Source organism: Lipotes vexillifer, unplaced genomic scaffold, assembly GCF_000442215.2.
Source record: "Lipotes vexillifer unplaced genomic scaffold, Lipotes_vexillifer_v1.1 scaffold1400, whole genome shotgun sequence".
Taxonomy (NCBI): domain Eukaryota; kingdom Metazoa; phylum Chordata; class Mammalia; order Artiodactyla; family Lipotidae; genus Lipotes; species Lipotes vexillifer.
In genome coordinates, this window is record NW_006774288.1 from 729,536 (window position 1) to 755,345 (window position 25,810).

The following is a 25,810-nucleotide window of genomic DNA, read 5'->3' on the forward strand; positions in this document are numbered from 1 at the left end:
GAGGCTGTGCAGCCCATCACTGCCAGGGTCCCATGATCCAGGGACAGTTTCCCTGGAGAAGACACAGCAAGCCTCAGGCTGTTGCAATGTCAAGCTGGCCTCTGTCTCCACCTGGTAGCCCTGCATTCTGTACCCCTCCTTCCCCCTGGCCTGAATGAACCAGAGCCCCCTAATCAGCAGCTACATTAAGCCCATTCTCAGGTAACCTACACACAGAGGCGGGGCCAAATCCAAAGCTGAACCCTAGGAGCTGTGTGAACAAAGAAGAGAAAGGGAAATTTCTCCCAACAGCTTCAGGAACAGTGGATTAAATCTCCACAATCAATTTGATGTACCCTGCATCTGTGGAATACCTGAATAGACAACAAATCATACAAAAATTGAGGCAGTGGACATTGGGAGCAACTGTAAACTTGGGTTTGCTTTCTGCATCTAAATTTTTTCTGGTTTTATGTTTACCTTAGTTTAGTATTTAGAGTTTATTATGTTTGGTAGATTTGTTTATTGATTTGGTTATTCTCTTCCTCCTTTTTTTTTATATACAAAGATATATATATATATATTTCCTTTTTCTCTTTTTGTGAGTGTGTATGTTTATGCTTCTTTGTGTGATATTGTATGCATAGCTTTGTTTTTACCATTTGTCCTAGGGTTCTGTCGTTTTTTTTTTAATTTTTATTTATTTATTTATTTTAGTATAGCTTTTAGTGCTTGTTTTCATTGGTGGATTTGTTTTTTGGATTGGTGCTTTCTTCTTTCTTTTTTTTTTAAATTACTTTAACTTTTTATTTTTAATAATTATTTTTTATTTTAATAACTATTTTATTGTATTTTTTCTTTCTTTCTTACTTTTTCTCTCCCTTTTCTTCTGAGCCATGTGGCTGAGAGGGTCTTGGTGCTCTGGCCACGTGTCAGGCCTGTACCTCTGAGGTGGGAGAGCTGAGTTCAGGACATTTGTTCACCTGAGACCTCCCAGCTCCACATAATATCAAATGGAGAAAGCTCTCCCAGAGATCTCTATCTCAACACACCCAGCTCCACTCAATGACCAGGAAGTCTGGACATCCTGTGCCAAACAACTAGAAAGACAGGAACACAACTCCACCCATCAGCAGAGAGGCTGCTTAAAATCATAATAAGGTCACAGACACCCCAAAACACACCACCAGAGGCGGGCCCGCCCACCAGAAATACAAGGTCCAGCCTAATCCACCAGAACACAGGCAGTAGTCCCCTCCATCAGGAAGCCTACAAGAACCAACTTTAGCCACTGGGGGTAGACACCAAAAACAACGGGAACTACAAGTCTGCAGCCTGTGAAAAGGAAACCCCAAACACAGAAGTTAAGCAAAAGGAGAAATACACAGTAGATGAAGGAGCAAGGTAAAAACCCACCAGAACAAACAAATGAACCAGAAATAGGCAGTCTACCTGAAAAATAATTCAGAGTAGTGATAGTAAAGATGATCCAAAATCTTGGAAATAGAATGGAGAAAATGCAAGAGATGTTTAACAAAGACCTAGAAGAACTAAAGAGCAAACAAACAATGATGAACAACACAATAAATGAAAATAAAAATTCTCTAGAAGGAATCAATAGCAGAATAACTGAGGCAGAAGAATGGATAAGTGACATGGAAGATAAAATAGTGGAAATAACTATCACAAAGCAGAATAAAGAAAAAAGAATGAAAAAAAATGAGGACAGTCTCAGAGACTTCTGGGACAATATTAAACACACCAACATTAAAATTATAGGGGTCCCAGGAAACCAAGAAAAAAAAAAAACAAACTGATAAAATATTGGAAGAGATTATAGTTGGAAACTTCTCTAATACAGGAAAGGAAATATTTAATCAACTCTAGAAAGTGCAGAGAGACCAATACAGGTTAAACCCAAGGAGAAACACACCAAGACACATATTAATCAAACTATCAAAAATTAAATACAAATAAAATATATTAAAAGCAATAAGGGAGGGCTTCTCTGGTGGTGCAGTGGTTAAGAGTCCGCCTGCCGATTCAGGAGACATGGGTTCGTGCCTCGGTCCGGGAAGATCCCACATGCCGCGGAGCGGCTGGGCCCATGAGCCATGGCCACTGAGCCTGCGTGTCCGGAGCCTGTGCTCTGCAAAAGGAGAGGCCACAACAGTGAGAGGCCCGTATACCCCCCCCAAAAAAAAAGGAACAGGGAATAACAACAAATAACATACAAGGGAATGGCCATAAGGTTAACAGCTGATCTTTCAGCAGAAACTCTACAAGCCAGAAGGGAGTAGCAGGACATATATAAAGTGATAAAGGAGAAAAATCTGCAACCAAGATTACTCTATCCAGCAAGGATCTCATTCAGATATGACGGAGAAATTAAAACCTTTACAGACAAGCAAAAGCTAAGAGAATTCAACACCACCAAATCAGCTTTACAACAAATGCTAAAGGAATTTCTCTAGGCAGGAAACACAAGAGAAGGAAAAGACATACAAAAACAAACACAATACAATTAAGAAAATGGTATTAGAAACATACATAATGATAATTACCTTAAATATAAATGTATTAAATGCTCCAACTAAAAGTCATAAACTGGCTGAATGGATACAAACACAAGACCCACATTTATGCTGTGTACAAGAGACCCACTTCAGACCTAGGGACACATACAGACTGAAAATGAGGGGATGGAAAAGGAAAAAAAAAAGAAAGCTGGAGCAGCAGTTCTCATATCGGACAAAATAGACTTTAATATAAAGGCTATTACAAGAGACAGAGAAGGACACTACATAATGATCAAGGGATCAATCTAAGAAGAAGATATAACAATTGTAAATATTTAGGCACACAACATAGGAGCACCTCAATACATAAGGCAAATGCTAACAGCCTTAAAAGGGGAAATCAACAGTAATACAATCATAGTAGGGGATTATAACACGCCACTTTCCCAATGGACAGATCATCCAAAATGAAAATAAATAAGGAAACACAAGCTTTAAATGATACATTAAACAATATGGACTTGATTGATATTTATAGGACATTCCATCCCAAAACAACAGAATACACTTTCTTCTCAAGAGCTCATGGAACATTCTCCAGTGTAGATCATATCTTGGGTCACAAATCCATCCTTGGTAAATTTAAGAAAATTGAAATCATATCAAGTATCTTTTCCAACCACAACACTATGAGACTAGATATCAATAACAGGAAAAAAAAAAAAACTGTAAAAAATAAAAGCACATGGAGACTAAACAATACACTACTTAAAAAACAAGAGATCACTGAAGAAATGAAAGAGGAAATCAAAAAATACCTAGAAACAAATGACAATGAAAACACAATGACCCAAACCCTATGGGATGCAGCAAAAGCATTTCTAAGAGGGAAGTTTACAGCAACACAATCCTACTTCGAGAAACAAGAAACATCTCAAATAAACAACCTAACCTTACACCTAAAGCAATCAGAGAAAGAAGAACAAAAAACCTCAAAGTGAACAGAAGGAAAGAAATTATAAATATCAGATCAGAAAAAAATGAAGAAGAAATGAAGGAAACAATAACAAAGATTAATAAAACTGAAAGCTGGTTCTTGGAGAAGATAAACAAAATTGATAAACCATGAGCCAGACTCATCAAGAAAAAAAGGGAGAAGACTCAAATCAGTAGAATTAGAAATATAAAAGGAGAAATAACAACTGACACTGTAGAAATACAAAGGATCATGAGAGAGTACTACAAGCAACTATATGACAATAACATGGACAACCTGGAAGAAATGGACAAATTCTTAGAAATGCACAACCTTCCAAGACTGAGTCAGGAAGAAATAGAAAATATAAAGTGACCAATCACAAGCACTGAAATTGAAACTGTGATTAAAATCTTCCAGAAAACAAAAGCCCAGGACCAGATGGCTTCACAGGAGAATTCTATCAAACATTTAGAGAAAAGCTAGCACCTATCCTTCTCAAACTTTTCCAAAATATAACAGAGGGTGGAACACTCCCAAACTCATTCTACAAGGCCACCATCACTGTGATACCTAATCCAGGCAAAGATGTCACAAAGAAAGAAAACTATAGACCAATATCACTGTTGAACATTGACACAAAAATACTCAACAAAATACTAGCAAACAGAATCCAACAGCACATTAAAAGGATCATACACCATGATCAAATGGAGTTTATCCCAGGAATGCAAGGATTCTTCAATATATGCAAATCAATCAATGTAATACACCATATTAAAAAGTTGAAGTTGAGAAAACATATGATCATCTCAATTGATGCAGAAAAAGCTTTTGACAAAATTCAACACCCATTTACAATAAAGAGCTCCAGAAAGAAGGCATAGAGGGAACATACCTCAACATAATAAAGGACATATATGACAAACCCACAGCCAACATCATTCTCAATGGTGAAAAATTTAAAACATTTCCTCTAAGATCAGGAACAAGACAAGATTGTCCACTCTCACCACTATTTTCAGCAAAGTTTTGGATGTTTTAACCACAGCAGTCAGACAAGAAAAATAAATAAAAGGAATCCAAATAGAAAAAGAAGTAAAGCTGTCACTGTTTGCCGATGACATGATACTATACATAGAGAATACTAAAGTTGCTACCAGAAAACTACTAGAGTTAATCAGTGAATTTGGTAAAGTAGCAAGATACAAAATTAATGAACAGAAATCTCTTGCGTGCCTCTACACTGATGATGAAAAATCTGAAAGAGAAATTAAGGAAACATTCCCATTTAGCATTGCAACAAAAGAATAAAAAAACCTAGGAATAAAACTGCCTAAGGAGACAAGAGACTTTTATGCAGAAAACTATAAGACACTGATGAAAGAAATTAAAGATGATACAAATAAATGGAGAGATATACCATGTTTTGGATTGGAAGAATCAACATTTTGAAAATGACTATACTACCCAAAGCAATCTACAGATTCAATGCAATCCCTATCAAAGTACCAATGACATTTTTCACAGAACTAGAATAAAAAATTTCACAATTTGTATGGAAACATATAAGGCCTCTAATAACCAAAACAATCTTGAGAAAAACGTTGCTGGAGGGTTCAGGTTCCCTGACTTCTCAGAGTATACTACAAAGCTACAGTAATCATGACAGTATGGTACAGGCACAAAACCAGAAATATAGATCAATGGAACAGGATAGAAAGCCCAGAGATAAACCCACCCATATATGGTCACCTTGTTTTTGATAAAGGAGGCAAGAATATACAGTGGAGAAAAGAGAGCCTCTTCAAAAAGTTGTCCTGGGAAAACTGCACAGCTACATGTAAAAGAATGAAATTAGAACACTCCTGAACACGATACACAAAAATAAACTCAAAATGGATTAAAGACCTAAATGTAAGGCCAGACACTATAAAACTCTTAGAGGAAAACATAGGCAGAACTCTCTATGACATAAATCAGAGTAAGATCCTTTTTGACTCCCCTCCTAGAGAAATGGAAATAAAAACAAAAATAAAAAAATGGGACCTAATGAAACTTCAAAGCTTTTGCACAGCAAAGGAAACCATAAACAAGACAAAAGACAACCCTCAGAATGGGAGAAAATATTTGCAAACAAAGCAACTGACAAAGGATTAATCTCCAAAATTTACAAGCAGTTCATGCAGCTCAATATCAAAAAACAAACAGCCCAGTCCAAAAATGGGCAGAAGACCTAAATGGACATTTCTCCAAAGAAGATATACAGATTGCCAACAAACACATGAAAAGATGCTCAATATCACTAATCATTAGAGAAATGCAAATCAAAACTACAATGAGGTATCACCTCACACTGGGCAGAATGGCCATCATCAAAAAATCTACAAAGAATTAATGCTGGAAAGGGTATGGAGAAAAGGGAAACCTCTTGCAATGTTGGTGGGAACATAAATTGATACAGCCACTATGGAGAACAGTATGGAGGTTACTTAAAAACTAAAAACAGAAATACCATATGACCCAGCCATCCCACTACTGGGAATATACCCTGAGAAAACCATAATTCAAAAAGAGACATGTACCACAATCTTCATTGCAGTGCTATTTACATTAGCCAGGACATGGAAGCAACCTAATTGTCCATTGACAGATTAATGGATAAAGAAGATGTGGCACATATATACAATGGAATATTAATTCAGCCATAAAATGAAACAAAATCGAGTAATTTGTAAGGAGGTGAATGGACCTAGAGTCTGTCATACAGAGTGAAATAAGTCAGAAAGAGAAAAATAAATACCATATGCTAACACATATATTTGGAATCTAAAAAAAAAAAAAAAAAGATTCTGAAGGACAGGAATAAAGATGCAGAGATAGAGAATGGACTTGAGGACACAGGGAGGAGGAAGGGTAAGCTGGGATGATGTGAGAGAGTGGCATGTACTTATATATACTACCAAGTGTAAAATAGATAGCTAGTGGGATGCAGCTGCATAGCACAGGGAGATGAGCTTGGTGCTTTGCGACCAGGTAGAGTGGCCGGGTACAGAGTGTGGGAGGGAGATGTAAGAGGGAAGAGATATGGGGACATATGTGTATGTATAGCTGATTCACTTTGTTATAAAGCAGAAACTAACACACCATTTTAAAGCAATTATACTCTAATCAAGATGTGAAAGAAGTAAATAATAAATAAATAAAATAAAAATTCAAAGTTTCATCACCTATGAAATATAATTGACAAGTGCACTGTATTGTAGCGGCAATATTTATACTTTTATAAGGATAAAAAGTAATTTATAATCATGGAATGGAGAAAATATAGGCAAAACCATAAAAAGTTACTCATAAGCCAAAGGTTATATATTATACTAACTTTTACATAGATGCATAGATAGATAGATGGAAAGATAGATGATATAGAGATATAGATACATTTCTTTTTCTTTACTTGCAATATCTATTTGTTTTACTCTGAACACTTCTAACACATTTCATGCAATGAGCTTTAGGCTACAGCTGTGCAGTGTTTTATGTTTCATTTTGATATTAAACTAATTGTCATTGTTTACTTTCAAAGTTTTTAGTGTAAACTAAGTAAAATATGCTACATTTTAATTTTCAGCAAATTGATTTTTATAATTATCCTTTAAATTAAAAATGTTTTTAGTTATCCTGTATCTCTTAATAATTTATAGATCATGATATCTCCTGAGATATTGAAAACTTGATTTTTTCCTCACCAATTAGCAGAGATGCACGTAGATAACATCTTTTGCATGCGTTGTCAATATATCCATGCACACATTGAAATCCATTAATGAATCCCTGAGAGTCTTTGGAAATGAAGGAAGGGAAAAATCCTGATTTCATACTCCATGATATCTTATTTTAACCCCAGGAAAATGTATTAACTACATAATTTATATGTAATATCTTTCCTTTATTACTATTTAATGGTTTTGGAGAGATAGGTTACAGTATTTAAATAGTATTCTCCAATTCTTTTTTTTTTTTTGGTAGTAAATGAATTTAATTTTGTGTAAAGTGGTAGAAATATTTTCTTTAGCAAACATACCTGCAGATATAAAATCACAACCATAAATCTACAAAAAAGCAAGCTATTGAATGAAATCTGATTGGTTACTTCCCTGCAGTATGGATCTGCCAATAATTTAATTTACTACTTGCTAACAGAAGCCAAAATTTAAATATACATATATATATGTGTGTGTGTATATATATGTATCTTCAATTTTAAATCGTTTATATATATGAACAAGTATACATACACATATATAACTGTTCATATATATATATATACATACATACACACACATATATATATAAACAATTTAAATTAAAGAAAGTACATCTGGTGGCCTATTTTTATATATATGTGTGTATATATATATGTATATCTTCAATTTTAAATCATTCATATATATGAACAAGTATACATACACATATATAACAACTGTTCATATATATATATATATATATATATATATATATATATACATATATATATATAAACAATTTAAATTAAAGAAATTACATCTGGTGGCCTATTTTTTCCCCCCGATTTCTAAAGAACACCATATTCTATTCTAGGCAGTGGAATGTCAATCCACCTTAAGGGCTGTTCAATGAGCATATCTGAGAAAACACTGGTTTAGCCAATGATGTACTTATTGAGGGAGGCCCTAGTGCCACTGTCAAGAGCTTATCCACGGGAGAGATAAGAAGGTACTTGTTTGGTTTGTGAAAACAAGGAGTAGTGAGGAATGGCAGGTAGCTGCAGGCTGATGACATGTGATGTCCATATATATGTAGAACCAACACGCCCATAATTGCACCCATTTTCCAAACCCAAATCCAAAGCCTTTATATCATTAATCCCAGGCAAAAATGGTAAGATTCATGTGTGCTACTATCCCACGGCTTCAAGATGCCTATAAACTAATATGAGTATGTCTTAGTTTTATCAGTGGAGGACAAACCAGGCTTCTATCACCAAGCCCCATTCCATAACAGGCAAACCAGTCCAAGACTTCTCTGAGTGCTGCAGGAGAGTCTATGGAAGGGGCGCTCACTCCACTGTGATGCCTAAAATGCCTTTGCACAGAGCAAACATTCAATACATGCTGAGTGAATGAATGAGTGAACTGGTGTCATAAAACAGGCTTATTTGAGGGAAATTCCATTCAACAGGCTGGCATTCCTTCCTACCCATCTTCACTGTTACGCTTGCAATCAGACAAAAATTTAATTATAAAACGTTAGAGCTGAGGAAATTTTAGAAACTATCTACTCTCCAAAGGTATACAACTTTATTTTTTTTCTATTTTTTTCTATTTATTTATTTATTTGTTTGTTTGTTTGTTTGTTTATTTCTATTTTGGCTGTGCCGGGTCTTAGTTGCAGAACACGGGATCTTTGTTGCAGCATGCAGGATTTTTAGTTTTTGCATGTGGACTTCTTAGTTGTGGCATGTGAATTCTTAGTTGCAGTGTGTGCACTCTAAGTTGCGGCATGAATGCAGGATCTAATTCCCCAACCAGGGATCAAACCCAGGCCCCCTGCATTGGGAGAGTGGAGTCTTACCCAATGGACCAACAGGGAAGTCACCCTATCTGATCAATTTTAAGTATTTCTTCCATTGATGGTTCCAGTGAGTCCTCCTTGAGTTCTTGGCCGGTATTTCTATAACGGTTCTCAATTCTTTTCTTGGTGTATTCCCTCCTGGGTGTTAAGAGCCATTGATTCTTCGTAATGAAATTCTTCACAGCATGGGAGGCCTTGGTAAAAGCTGGGTGGAAAACCCCAGAAGGATCTGAAAAGCTCAGTCCCCGGTCACCTCAACTGAGCAGTTCCCCTTCTCGATGAATGTTTCATACTGTTACATTAAAGTTTAATGTCTCTCTCACACCTTTCACCAACCTTTAATGCATGGATGATTTTGTAACCTCATGCACTGGTCATTTGGAAAATAGTTCACTGAGCTCTGTGGATCTTTCAAATGTTGGCACACTTCATTACACAATATCAAAAAATCACATTTGCTAATATTGCCACCAATCTCATCAGAATTCTTTGTGTTTTGGGAAGCTGTCAAACTAACAGCGGTGGATACAGATTTTCCAAAATTCTGATTTTCACCTGAAAGGTTGAATTTTACTGTCAGTTATTTTCCTGGAAGTTGCAGAACTACTTGGCTCATTTTCAAAAAAAGAAAAAAGAAAGTCTGCCAAATTTTCAAGTCTAGAAAACCATAGTTTATCTTCCAGTTGTTCTTACAAGGAACGATGAGGTTTCATTTTAAAAAAGCGGCTAGTTCAGCATGCAACTCAAATCATCACATGTGCTTTTCCTCAAGACAACCATTGTATTTCTGGATGCAGCAGAGGTACTTAATGTGTAGTTCCCTTTTGTCACACAGAATATTAAAAAAAAAGTGTACTCAAAGGGTGAAATTTAACATAAAAGTTGATCAGTTTTATTGCTCCATTAAAGACTGCTTAAATGAAACTGGCTTTTTTTTATTTTCCTGAAGGTGTGCGGTGGTGGAGAATGCAGTAACTACTATACAGTTGGTACCACTCCCTTGATTCATGCTAAGGCACTTGCAGTTTAACCCACCATTGTTTTTTGTTTTTGTTTTTTTTTAATTTATTTATTTTTATTTATTTATTTTTTTTAACATCTTTATTGGGGTATAATTGCTTTACAATGGTGTGTTAGTTTCTGCTTTATAACAGAGTGAATCAGTTATACATATACATATGTCCCCATATCTCTTCCCTCTTTGTCTCCCTCCCTCCCACCCTCCCTATCGCACCCCTCCAGACAGCCACAAAGAACCGAGCTGGTTTCCCTGTGCCATGCGGCTGCTTCCCACTGGCTATCTACCTTACATTTGTTAGTATATATATGTCCATGTCTCTCTCCCGCCCTATCACACCTCACACTTCCCTCTCCCCACATCCTCAAGTCTGTTATTAACTACATAATTTATATGTAATATCTTTCCTTTATTACTATTTAATGGTTTTGGAGAGATAGGTTACAGTATTTAAATAGTATTCTCCAATTCTTAATTGATTCGATATATATGTAATATTTCCCATGTTCCAATAGGTTTAAATTAGCATCACATTTTACACTCATATATGTATATGTATAGACATGAAAATAAACATGCATACTATATATACCATGCTATGTTGTGTTAATGGTTATACTTACGTTAAAAGTTATTATGACCTCCAATCTTGGTAACAGATAATAACAGGAAACAATGAAATTTTCCTGATGAGACAGTTTTTCTTGTTTAGAAAACAAGAAAAGTGCAAAATTTCACTAGGCCCCTCAAATAAAAATGATGTAAACCCACAGATGACAGTTTAATGGGTTTAGGCAGGAGGATGGGACTATATAATATCAAGATAGATGGTGTTGAATCCCATGGATAGATTCAGTTACTGGTTCTACAGATCAATAATGGCAATCATGATGATGATTTACTATTAGGGAAACATATTTTGGTGGTATCTAGGGCTTGCCTGACAATGCATATTCAGAAGACAGATTGAATGCCCTGAAATGTTAACCTTGTCATTGATGATTTTAGAGTTTTTTTGAAATGCAGTAAAAAAGACTACTTTTTTCTTTTTAAAATTATTTGGCTGAATACAAATATGTAGTTATATCAATTTTAGCTGAAGATTTTAGTATGTTTCAAAACATGACACAAAGTTTAAACTGCATTTCAATCAGAAGGTCTAATATTAATCTTTATTCTTTTAAATGCAAACTCACTGTGGATTAGGAAACAAAATAGTTTCACCTCTATTTAGCACATTACAAAAAGAAAAAATTACATTGAAGGATTCTTGTTATAGTAAAATTGAAAAATGATATATTGTGTTGTATTCAGAGAGGGTGTCAGGATTGCATGAAGCTGGACACCACTGCATCTGTTAGGAAAACAATCATTGACATCTTTGCTATAAGAAACATCACACTTTTTGTTATGGAGATTGGCAAAAATGCAATTAATCAAAAGTCAATTTCAAGGTATTTGACAGTTCCTCTTTCTTCATCTAAAATAACAAACAATAGCATATTCAGAATTTTATTCCCTCAAGGTGTTAATTTTTTAACTATTATTTATTTTTGGTATGTCTTTAAATATTACATACAATTATAATGTTACATAAAACAATAACGTGAATAATAGTTTAAGTCATCTGCATAGGAGAACTCCTATCATTAGGCACTACAATTAAGTTTTCTTATGTCTGTTGCTCTTCTCACACAGTGATACAAAGAGATGAGGTTGAACATATCTATCAGGGAGGACTTGTGGTTTTCTTCTCGAAAGCACTAGCAAGGGTCAATCTCTGAGTCTAAGTCCTGGAAACTCTATCAGCAAGCCATTTCTTTACCCATGCCTTTGTTTCCATATCTGCAAAATGCCAGTCGATATAAGTAAGAAAAACAAATGCAAACTTCCAATGTCATCTCAGTGACCAATGTCAAATTACAAATAAAATATTAAAATGTTTATTTCATGTGTTGGGTTCAATTTGGCATGATTTTAATAATTTTATTTTTCCTAATGAAAATACTCAGTTGTGTACTATATTATTTTATTATTGTTTTATTATTTTTATAGAAATACAATTTTACTTTTTAGACAAGAATCTTTATTATGTTATACATTACCAATATATGCAAGCTTCATTTTATGTAAGGATCCAGGTTTACAATAGTGTATTCCCTATTATTCCCTCATTTAAGATATTCCTTGATCTACAAAACATATATTTCATGGATTCTACACAACACTTTTTTTCAACTGTTCTTTGCTGCTTTGATGACTTCTCTGTCTTGCTTACTAAGTTTAATCCTATGGTCAGTCATGATAATCATCCTTTGCCTACATCCCCAGAGCACTTTCCCTTTCTGGTTTCACATACACATTTTGAAAAACCTAATTAAATTTACCTCCCTGACTATTCCATGCCTATATTACATGCAGCTGATTGTGGTCAGAAAGTATATTTTCAATCCCCTTCATCTACCCATTCTCTCCCTGTCTCTCATTCCTCTCTCTCCTCTCTCCCTCTATTTTCCAAGTACTTATTTGCTTTCAACATTATATATAATTTGTATACTGTGACTACTACTTATTTCTTAGCTACCTCCTTTCCTAGAATGTACATCCTTACAAGAGCTGGGATCTTTGATGTTTTGTTCACAGATATATGTCAAGTATCTAATATATTAAACACTCAAAGATATCTGTTGAAAGAATCAATACTATGTGTCACTTAAAATTTAGGTTCTCATCTTCAAATTATCCATTTTATACGGGTTTTACAGAAAACTGTTTTATTTTTGACCTACGGAGATTACTAAAATCACATCTACTCTGTGTGTGTATGTGTATATTTGTATGTGTTTTGCAGATAAAATGTTGATTCACTTTTCTTTCTCATTCCCAGTCTCCATCCTGGCTGGATATATTGCTATTGAAAACTTTCACAGAATAATTATAATAGGCTCTGGACAGGTTGTCTTCCTTTTGACACCTCCTTGCTGCTGGGTCATGTGCTTTCCAAGAGATGCATGGTTTCTGCAGGAGACAAAAGCAGAGTTGCTCCAAGCATATGTGGGCAAAATATAAGTTTACTGAGTTGTGGTTTTTACCATTTTTCTATAAAACACTTTTTAATTAAATTTCAGCTTTCAAGGTTAATCAATTTAATATTGTAATTGCTTAAATCTCATTAAATTGAAAAATCTCACTGCATCTTTCCTTACTTAAAAAACTGATTGTTTTCTGGACTCATAAAACTTTTGATTAATAATATGGTGAGTGGACAGTGGCTTATAATTCTCACTTTGGAGATGAGGAAACTGAGGCCCTGAAAGATTACAGAACTTGTCCAAAGTCACGAATATGAAGTACTTTGTACTTTGAAATGGTTCCTGAGACTTTTATTTTCAGAAGCTAATACAAAACATTTCATGCATGCAGGAAATTATACCTTCATGTCTCTTTTGGGAAAGGAAAAATTACAATTGAAAGTATTTATCATTCAGATAGCCTTGATTCTATTTGACATTTTAACTGTACTATCTTTATCCCATATAATGAATGGATTAAGTAATTACATTACTCTATACATTGTTAGCATAAACAGACATTCGAATTTGGGAAACCGATTTGGCTGGTAAATTAGAAGTTAGCTGGAATAACCTGAGGAAAATGAAAAATGTGATTTCTTTTACTTTAAGTCACAGGTTACAAAATTAGAAGTCTACATTGTTTGTTTTTTTGTTTAGTTTTTTTTAATAAATTTATTTATTTATTTTTGGCTGTGTTGGGTCTTTGCTGCTGCGTGGGCTTTCTTCTAGTTGCAGTGAGCGGGGCCTGCTCTTTGTTGTGGTGCACAGGCTTCTCACTGTGCTGGCTTCTCTTGTTGTGGACCGTGGGCTATAGGCATGCAGGCTTCAGTAGTTGTGGCACACAGGCTCAGTAGTTGTGGCACATGGGCTTAGTTGCTCTGGCATGTGGGATCTTCCCGGACCAGGGTTAGAACCCGTGTCCCCTGCATTGGCAGGTGGAGTTTTAACCACTGCACCATGAGGGAAGCCCTGTTCTTTGTTTAAAAAAAAAAAAAATCCTATCTCATTCACATGATAATACATACTACTACATTTTATACAAATTCACTGACGAATATCATATTTTTCCTCTTGTTACCTGATATTACAATTCTCTCCCTTTAATGTAGTTAATAAGATGGTTGAGATTCTGTAGTTCTTTATCATGTTCTTCTTTATTATAACACACCATCACTTCAGAGTGGAAGCTAGATGAATTTCACCTTTTGGATTTTTTACACCTGAATATGCACATCACATGGTAATAGAGTAGCCCACTGTGTCTGTTGGCTCTGTGGCCACAGCTGTGATGATCAGAGTCTCTGCTTATAAAAGATACTGATTATTTGTTAAGGCATTCACTTGTAAAATGGAAACCGAAGCAAACAGAGGTGGGTTTTTTTTTTTTGAGATGTTTTAAAGTACCTGAATAATTATAAATGATACTTATACTTCCAATAATAGTCATTGTGTCCTTAAAAAACTCGATGTCACAGGTTTATGTAAGATTCTCTTCTGTCCTTCGAAAAATCTTTACAGCTTCATCATTTTGTTTTCTTATTACATCAAATGAGGGGAACATAGTCAATGAAAGCTCAGATATGTGTGTGACACACAATGGGAGAGCTAGAAGTGTCCATATTAAACAGATATATATATATATATATTAGCTACTTTGGAATATATAAAGAATATAACTATAGGAAAACACCTCCAGGGCCTAGTAATAGCTATCATTGAGTGAGCATTAACTATGTGTTTCACTAATAACTCACTCTGTCCTCAAACCATCTGTATTAGGAATTGACAATTAAAGAAGTTTAACACTGTGACATGGCTGAAATCTGCAACAAGGAAGTGTGAATCCAAAACCCATTTCCTAATGGTTTGTGTTGACTGGCTTTAGACTATAAACTGTAATAGAGGCTAAATAATTAATATTGCAAGCTCAACAAGTATTTCCATAATTACTCTGTCTACTTTATTCAAAGACTTTTGTCTGAATTTCACATGTGTTTAAGACAATTCCAGAAATAAAATGGTGCTTAATGTCAATCATTCAGTGAGTTGAATGATTGCATGCACATAACTTCAAACACAGATTTGTTTAGAACAAGTTTATAAATTAAATCTGTTTCTAAAATATGAAGTCCAGGGAAGTAAGCGAAGGTCAGGATCTTGAAACTAATCACGTCAAGTACGCTAATAATAAGAACTCCCATATTAGTTAAACTGAATTATTCAGATGTAATTAGTAGTGTCTGAAATTATAAATTCCATAGAGCAGTAGCAATATGATATTATGTTCAAGTGTCTGGAAGGCTCCACTGCATCTCTGCACTCTGTGGTTATTGCATTCTTGATACTTGGATAACATTTTTGTTAGGGCAAGCCATTGCTCTACCTTGAAGGAAAGAATAGAATTGAATTCTTTATACCACATGTAAACAACTTCAAGTACATGTGTAATTGTTAGTGGGCTAATTGCATCATCTAAATATTTTTAAAAGACTTACTCTTATGTACATTGTACATTTTTTAATGCATTCATTTTTAAAGTGTATAAGAATCAGATCCCTCTTCCTCCATCCTTGTGATTCTCACTAAGTATTTCTGGGGCGTGAATCAGGAGTTTGCATTTTTAAATAGCATCCAGATGATTACAGGAGAATCAGGTATTGTACTCTGAGAAACATTGATAGTATCTGTGATTTCCAACACACATAGATGTAAATATAAGTTTCTGGGATGGATTGGTATTGAGAATGACTTAGTTAGATTGAATAATTTGTTAAGATAAGCCTATCATGATATTTAGAGTGGCTGAATTGATTGAAGACTTAGTAGTCTGTTGAGGAAAGTTATTTAGCTTGATCTTGATTTTTATCTGTGATACATACATATATATTAAAAATAAGAATATTTGGTGATTTGGGTCTAATTAATATGTATTCACAAAGATTGGAATGATAAAAAGAGAGAATCTGCCTTACCCCTGGACTAAGTGAGTAAGGGGAAAGTTATAAGAAAAAAATGGAAGAGTTGGCAAAGAAGCTTGTCCCTAAGCAGAACTTTATCCATTAGGCTGAGCCTGCAAGGGAATAACTGAAACTGGGAAACTCACAGGAAACTGAATCTCAAGACAGACTTATGCCCAAAGTAATAGCATGATCCTAGAGATTTTGCTTACATAAACATGCCTCAAGGGAAGAGGATAGACATTGTTACTGGGTTTCCATAAAGTGGGTTCTTAGATAACTTCACAGATTTTCTGAATATCCTAGCAGCATGACTACATAGGGTATAAAATAATTTTCTATGTAAAGCAAAGTAAAACTGGGGAGGGTACGGGCTTCCCTGGTGGTGTAGTGGTTGAGAGTCTGCCTGCCAATGCAGGGGACACAGGTTCAAGCCCTGGTCCGGGAAGACCCCCTCATGCCACAGAGCAACTAAGCCTGTGTGCCACGTTCTAGAGCCTGTGCTCTAGAACCCCTGAGCCACAACTACTGAGCCCGTGTGCCACAATTACTGAAACCCGTGCACCTGAAGCCTATGCTCTGCAACAAGTCACTGCAATGAGAAGCCCACGCACTGCAACGAAGAGTAACCCCCACTCACCACAACTAGAGAAAGCCCGTGAGCAGCAATGAAGACCCAACACAGCCAAAAATAAATAAATAAATAAATAAATAAATAATAAATAAATAAATAAATAATAAATAAATAAATTCCTTTTTAAAAATCCCAAAAAACTGGGGAGGGTAAAAAGACCAACACAACCCTGCTGAATTTTTGAATTTTCTGCAGTTCTAGAGTGCCTCACAACTAGGAGAGAAAGTATAAAGGGAGAAAAAGAGAGAAAGAGGGAATTTAATGGTAGAAGTTGAGGATGTTTCTGAGACTGACACTGATTTGTATCCAAAAATCAGATATAAAAAGGAACTTCTCAGATGATGCTTGGACAATGAAAAATAAAGAGGGGTAGTAAATATATCTTTTTAATACTTTGTACTGCCCAAATTCATTTCATCTTCTTTCTTATTCAAAATGCAGAGGCTCAAGAGCCACAAATTAAAAGATCTGTAGTGTTCACTACTTGGTAAAGTTGGGCTTCAAAACAAAAAATAATTCATCTATAGAAGAATAAGGTAATAATACTTATCAAACACCTTAATTATATCTGGAAAAGATTCAAATTTTTTTCTGGGAAAACTCATATAGAATGAGCAAATGTATTAAAGAATGATATTGACAGTGTGTTATGATTACAAATACACTTTTCATTTCTTCATTATTTCAAAAAATATTCATTGAATTCTTAGTATTTGTCAAAAACTGCTATAGGTTCTGGGAGATATGAATGAAAAAGCCAGGTCAAATCATGCTCTCTGAGAGCTTACAATATAGTGGAGGAAATGAGAGAAAAAAGAAACAAACAAAAAATCAGATGGTTACAAAAGCTATGAAGATAATTTAAAACAAAATGACATTTTAGAGAGTATTGGATATACTATTCTAGGAAGGTAAGGGAAAGCCTCTTTGATATAACTGTTAGTTTTTGCTTCATAAAACACCCCCAAATTTAGTGGATTAAAACCAGAACCATATTTTTTTTTTCCCTCAAATCTATGATATGTCTGTCTACTGTTTTTTTTGGTCTGCACTTTCCCATGTGTTTGCAGTCAGCTGGAGAGTTTGCTGGGGGATGGCTTATCTTGAATGGTCTTTCTCACATGTTTGGAGATTTGTGGGCTATTGCCCAAGGTAACAGGGGATACTGGTCGCATGCTTCGCATAATCCAATAACCTAGTCTGATTTTGTTTACATGAATGTGATAGACTACTCAATATGATTCTAATTGTCACAAGAGAGAGTTGCCAAGTGCAATTAATTGGAAAGCTCTACTTGTATCACATTTGTTATTATCGCATTAGCAAGTCCCACAGCCAAATCTAGCATCAGAGTGGGAAGGCACTACCAAAGAAAATGTAAAAAGAGAGGGGAAGTTTTGTGCTGTTTTGTTTTGTTTTGGGCATGTATCAAGGTAGCAGGATAGGAGGCTCTTAATTTTCCCTCTTCCTACAGACCTGCTGAATGTACAACTACACATTGATCAATCTTCTCTGAGAGAAATCCAGAAACTAACTGAAAGACTCCTACATGTCAGATGACTAGAAAACAACCACATGGAAGCAGGTAGGAAAGGCTGAGATACAGTCTGGCCATAAATTCCACCCCTGTCACAGAGTCTTACAGTTAGGAGAGAACCCCAAACTCCCAGTTTCTCCCTGGAGAATAAAGAGTTTGGGCAACACACATAAAGCCCAAACTTTTAAGGCTCTCACCTGAGGTATGGGTGCCCAAACCATCCAGCTCTGAAAGCCAATGAGTTTCGCATTCACGAGTCCCACAGGACTGAAATGTTTAAGGCTGAAACGTTCCACATGATAATAAGAGTTAAGGAGTGAAATGGCTTTTCATCACTGACATAAAATTAAAGTCCCAGTATTGGACAGGCAGCCCACATGGAGTTTGGTACTCCAGAATAAGGACAATTGAAGTGAGAAAGTAAGTAAACGTTTTAGTTCTCACAGAATGAAGATACAGGATCAAAAAGCTGATCAAAATTGTTCTCTGGATGTTTTTTGAGTAATCATGCTACTATTTCTCCTCATGGAGTCAACATATAAGATATAAAAGGGTGCCTTGGCAGTTATAACTGGTTTATGTGTTTCATTTGGTGAGAAATGTTTAAGGTACGATTCAGAATGCTGGAAATACTTATAATGATAATCCTTCTACATCTTAAAGTTAGATGGCAAGAACTTTTCTATTATGTGATGTGCAGTAAAATTTTGCACAGTGCTTTAATGGCAATTGGTGTCATAAAGGAAACAATGGGAATATGTTAATTGGTTTGAGAATTTTTTTTCTAAGTAACCACACTCATTTCCATTTTAGAGTGAAGCTCCAAAGCTAAATTCAAGTTTACTATATTCAGTTATATCCTAAGTGACCTTATTTAATGTATGGTTATAATTACACTGAATAATCAATGAAGAAACAGGAAACTTCAAAGGCTAATGCATAGAATACTTTATGATATTTAAGATAAAATATGACTAACTTTTCATTTTTTTCTTTATGCCTTTTGAAAAACTAATTCCCATCTTTCCCCTTGCATGAACCATTACTGGGACATGTGCTATTCTCTTGACCATATAGATTAGTTCTATTAAAACTCTGTTGCTCACAAAGATGGATTTGCACTTTTCACCCATCACTTATCACTATTGACTTTTAAAATAAATTTACTCTGACACAGCGTGTTTGCACACTTCATCAAAATAGGAATCCGGGTCAAAATGTTATCTCATAGTATTTTCTGTTAGAGCAATTCATGGTCTCTGATCATATCTCCTATCTTATTGTGGTAATCTATTATTAACAATAAAATTTTAAGTATTACCAGCTTTCATGTGTACTGAAAGTTTCCCTAGACAAACTATGGTAATTGGCTCATTTCTAAAATAAATCTTTCTAAAAAAATATAAGCCAAGAAAATTATAAATTTAAGAATTTACTCAAAATTCTCCAGAAAATATTTTTTATTTGCTATTCAAGCAATAGATCTAAAGGACAGTTGCTTGATTCATAATGTTTACTGAATAGAAGAAAGTTAATTTCTTGACTAATGCAAGTATTTTACAAATCTGTGCAAATGAGTGATGTAGAAAACAAAGACAAGAATTTTTCAGTGCATATTTTAGAAAACACTAAATCCACAGAATATTTTGTAAACATTCCTGTTAACGTAAAGATATAAAAGGAAGTTTAAAATGAACAAACAAAAAGACCATCTATTTATCAGATTACAAGTGCCATGTGAAAATCCAGGGTTTGATTCACTAGGCTTTTAGCTATGACTTCAGGATATTTGGTTTTCAGCTATTCTTCTGTTTCCCCAGGACCATCAAGTTTCTGGCACCATTTGCCTTGCTTTCATATCCATTATGACTGTTTCTTCTCCTTTCTCCACTTTCCCCAATCTAGTCATTCATTTAATTTGTACTAACTGAGTGCTTACTTTTTGCCACTGGGCTAAGTACCATGCTAGATATTACTAATTCTGGTTAGACATAATTTCTTTGCAAATGCATTTTCCTCAATTGCCTGGACATGGCAGCTTCTACTATACTTACACTCAAAAGTCATGGAAAGAAGTCTCTAATTATCTTCTGATCATAATTACATAGCACAGAACTTGAGAACTCAGTTTGAAAATAGAAAACGCTGGTATAGAATCCTTATGTCGTCTTGTGACGTGTCAACGTGGCTATGCTGAAATACATTCTCTATGATTTCCTTTCCTGTATGTTTCTGTTTAGGGTGGGTTATAGGAGAGACTCCTGTGAGAGATTTGAGGATGGCTGTGAAGCTGAAGCCATTTTGTAGCTCTCACACCTTGTTGCTGATGGCCTGACTCCTCTTTTTTATATAAGGCTGCAGCTGGGCCTGCAGTTGCTTCACGTTTCCTTTGTTCCTTTTTTGGCTTCACTAACTCCTAAGTTGGGTATGTGTTATCTCTGTGACAAAGCACAGCTTCTGTAGAACACCCAAGCCACTGAGGGCAGAGACAACGACAAGTGACACAGGTTTCAGCTTCTCCTCATGGGCTATATAGCTTGTGCTTTGGGTTCTTGCTTTCACCCTGACATGACATGTATCCTCCCCTCCTTGCTGCTTCTCGCTGTGTACCTCAAGATCCAGCATCAGACACAAGAAAACAGATTTATAAATACTGCTTAACCAGTTCTGGATAAGGTCAAGCCGCTGAAGTTAGAGCAAAGGTCAAATCTCTGAAACAAATCTCTCTGTCTCTGTCTTTCTCTCACAGAAATACAAGCATTCAAACATTGATGCTAGGAATATAAGCTTTTATAACTCTTAAGAAAGATAATGTTTTAATATATGTTAAAAGAATATATGGATTTAGGAATTTCAATTTTTAGAATGAAAAAATATCTCAAACTATATGAAAATTCACATGCACCAAATTATTTATTGTTGCATTATTTATAAGTGCAAGATACTGGAGGAAAATATAATCACAAACATAGGATATTGGCTGAAAAATCTACGCTATAATTACACACTGGAGTCTATACTGTTATTAGAAAAACTGAAGAAGCTCTATATTAACTAATGTGAAACAGCAACAGGTTGTATATTGTATGCTACCATTTGCATAAGAAAGAAGGGGAAATAGGAAATTTATATGTTTTTACTTTTAACAATCAAAACCTAAGAATGATGGTTCTAAAACATCTCAGATCTCCCTTCTTTTGGTATAGTTTTGACATTTGGATACACATTAAGGTTTTATATAGTCAATAAAATAAAATAAATGACGCTGGAAAAACAAAAAACAAAAAACAAAAAAACACGTTAAAATGGAAAACAAATTAGCCTAACTGTGTTTCAAATGAATAGCACAACCAGAGTGAAGGGTGGGACAAAGAAACAACCCAAGTAACTTGTAAACATATTACCATTGTATTTTGCCTATAATGCCTTCAGTATAAAGAGAAAAATATTTTTTAAAAGGTTCTGAAATCTAGTTAGCAAGATTTCTGTATTGGTATGGATTAGTAAATTTGAAACCGCTTTCTACATATTCTGGGATTGACAAATGAGATTATGCATTGTGGACAGTTGCAGCAAGGTATTTCACTGTTGAAAAAGAGAGTAACAGTAATGGAAAGGGGTGGGGGATAGTAGAATAGATCTTCCAGTATGGAATTGAAAGGGGAAGTATCAGCTTGTTTTAGCTAATTACAGGACAATGATTCTCAGATTTCCACACGAAAAGAGTAACTCATACTCAATTTTGAATATTTTGCTAGTAAAATTTATGGAACAATGTTAGGTCAGAAAAAAAAAAAAGCATTCTGAGAATGTTCTAACTACTGGGATTCATTTTTCTTTTCTAGCATTTCCATTTCTCAAAGTAAAAATTGATTAAAAATTATATAAAAAATTAATTAAACTTTCTCAGAGTATGTGGACATTGGAAAAAGAAACTTCAAGTTTGTGACTATTTTGTCTTTTTTTATGAAGAGAGCTCTTAGAGTGATGTTTCTTTCCAATTTATTACAACCATCCTTATAGACTGACAGCAAGGATGCTGCTGAAACCTTACTTTTGAGGGTTAATATTAAATCACCATTCTTATATTTCTCTTCCTCGTTAGTTCAATAATGCAAAAGGTCTAATGTAATGTCAAAGGAATTACATTTATCAAACTGGAAATATCTTGTGGCTGCTTGTCAGGGTCGACTCCTCAACCCATTTTTTAAAAATACTACTGAAAAAAAAATTGTATTGAATCAGTGAGTAACTATAGGAGATTTTATGAGTCAAGTTAGCAAGTAGTTTGGGAAAAATGTGTGGATAATTGGTTAATAGAATGAAATATAATAAATATAAGATTATGTAACACAAGTTCCTTCTTATCCCAGATTTAAAAATCGAACATATATAAGATTATTTAAAACACATATGTGATGGATTTGAAGCCTCTACTGTATCATAGCTTACTAGATACAACATTGGTGTTTAATACACACTGAAGAATTTGAAATCAACTTTGCAGTTATATTTTATTGATTTTAATGTTTAATTTTCATTTCTTAGTTGGGTGATGTTCAGTGTGGTGCCTCCAGTCTGAAGCAGTTGTCTGAAACCTGTTTTGGGACATTTAAAAGACATCCAGTGGACCTCACATCATCCTGCAGTTTCACCATTTATTTATGGTAATATGCTTAATTTCTCACAAATGCCTTGCTTAGTACTATAACAATCAAAAATTACTCTATTGTTTCCTAAAAGCAGCTTTCTTTGATTAACAGTCTGCCACATTAACAACTATACAACTTTTAACTAATTAAACAAGATATTATAGGTTTACTGAGTTACTAAACCAGGAGGTATTTATTGAAATAATAAGCTGAACAAAAATTCATTTAATTATGACTGGAATGTTGTTTAATCAAGGAACAGACAGACCTGGAGTCACTTAAAGTCATAAAAACTGTCTAACTTATATAATTTGAAATGTTCAGTTTTAGGTAAATTGCAAATATACACATTAAAATATGCTCAACATCATTAGTTTTTCATGAAAGGAAAATTAAAATCACAATGTGATACTATGACATGCCCATTCAAATGGTTAATGTTAAAAAAAGCTATTTGTGTCAAGCACTGAAGAGGATGCAGAGCTATTTGAACTCTTTCAATCACTGCTGGTGTGAATAGAAAATTATACAACCACTTTGGGAAATGTTTACCAGGTTGTTCTTTTTTAAAAGTCAAGCGTATACCAACCATATGACCCATCCATTCTGCTCCTAGGCATTTACCCAAGAGAAAAAAAGGAAATATATATCCCTACAAAAAATGTACATTTATTCATAGCAGAAATATTTGTACTAGACAAAATTAATCTAAATGTCTACTACCAGGTGAATAAATTGTGGTATACCTAAAAAATGAAATATTAGCAATAAAAATGTGTGAAACATTGATAAAAACCATTGATACAAGAATACCATGGATGAACCTCCAAATAATTCTGTGGAATAAAAGAGACCAGACCTCTCCTCCCCACAAAAGAATAGATGCTATATGATTTCATTCATATAAAATTCAAGAAAATGCAAACTAATCTCTAGTATAATAGGTTAGTGGTTATTTAGGGATGGCAAGGTGGGGTGAAGATAAGAAGGAGGAAAGGATTACAAAGTAGCATGAGGAAATTTTGGGAGGTGATGATATATTGACTATCTTGATTATGCTATGGTCTTACAGAAGCATGCATCTATCAAGCTTATTAAATTTTACACTTTCAATTTGTGTAGTTTATTTTATGTCAATTATATCTCAAGAAAGCTCTTAAAAACAAGACAATTAGATTGTCTCCGTCACCTCCTGCTGAGGCCTGTTGCAGGTGAGAACCTACAGTTTTAGAAGTAGATTAGGGGTTTTTCTGCTCTCTTCTATCTGATATTTTCCCTTCAATAAAAGATTTTTGTCCTTCTCAGAGCTGATCTGAGAGAAGAGAGGAAGGGAAAGAAAAATCAAAACGTTTTACCAAACAGGTATCATCTTAAAGTGCTTTGGGGCTTTTGTGGTCTGTGATCACATGTCCCATATAAGACCCCTTCAGCTTCAACTCTCTCAATGTAGACCAGGCCCAGCTTTCATCTACACGCTCCCAAACCCCTTTCTACTTTGGCATCTGAAGATAGACTCCTAGGACATTTCACTCTCTGGCAGAATTCATCAGAAACTGGAAAACTTTTAAAGAGGTCACTGGAATTCACACCCCTTTGACTGGCTTGAGAGAAAAGTACAGTTCATTCCCAGACAGAGTCCTACTCCAGCCAGGTCCTCAACCTCATCTTTGTCAGACATCAACTCCCTCGATCTCAGTGGCAGGAGACACATAATAAGCTGTCAAGTGGTACTGCATCCTGAGGACTTGGGATAGTGGCCTGCATTCTACCCCTTGCTGGAGATTGAAATTTTAGTGCAGGTCTTTTCGATTATACTTTCTTCACAAAATTCTACAGACAAATCTGACCCTTTTATATATTAGATATGGGTGAATCCTCTAACTAGCTCTCAATCATCTACCATAAAATGTCTGCTTAGAGTTATATCTTACAAGCTACTTTGGAATGTAACATCGAGAGGGGATATATGTATACGTATAGCTGATTCACTTTGCTGTACAGTAGAAACTAACACATTGTAAAGCAACTATATTCCAATAAAATTTTTTAAAAAAAGTAAGTTAGGAAACTTTCCTTTAACAACCTGTTACAGATTTACTGAGTCAGGAGATATTATTGAATATGTTTTTTGTGTAAGAAACTGTACCAGATTCTGTAAAAAATAAATTGTAATAAACATATTATATCCTCAAATACCTTTTTTTATAGAATCTAATACAGAACATAGGTATATGGGCACATGAGTATAATTCAGACAGACAGTGGTGTGCCAGAAAAGAGATTAAAATGTACAATGAGAAATTAAAGATACAAAATAATGCTTTATTCTTGTTTGTAGAATTTGGGACAGTGGAAAGTGTTGGGAAAATCTATATGAGTAAAAGATGATTAAAACTAGAGAGTATGATACTTTATAAGAAAAATAACCTTTCATCACTGGTTCTTTCTATTTATTATAATAATTCAATTTTAAAACCTCAGACTTCATGACTTTGGTGTTATCCAAATATCTATTAGTATGTTTCTGAATATATTTGAAATGAGCAAATTGAAATATTTATGTGCACATTAAATTCTAAAAATATAATAAATCACAAAGTTTCATGTACAGTTTATTAGTGAATAGATTACCTCCTATGTTTCCTGGCTACTTTCATATTGATCAGAGACTTAATAGCCAGATAGAAATGATACTTACACTTTGTAATTTCCTTTAATAATGAGGGTTCTTTTTGAGGGGTATTCTATGAACAACATAGCAATATCTTATTTTTATTAAAAATATGTTATGAAAAGTAGACTTTCTAGAAATGATAAAAAACAAAAAGGAAAAGGCAACATAATATAATGA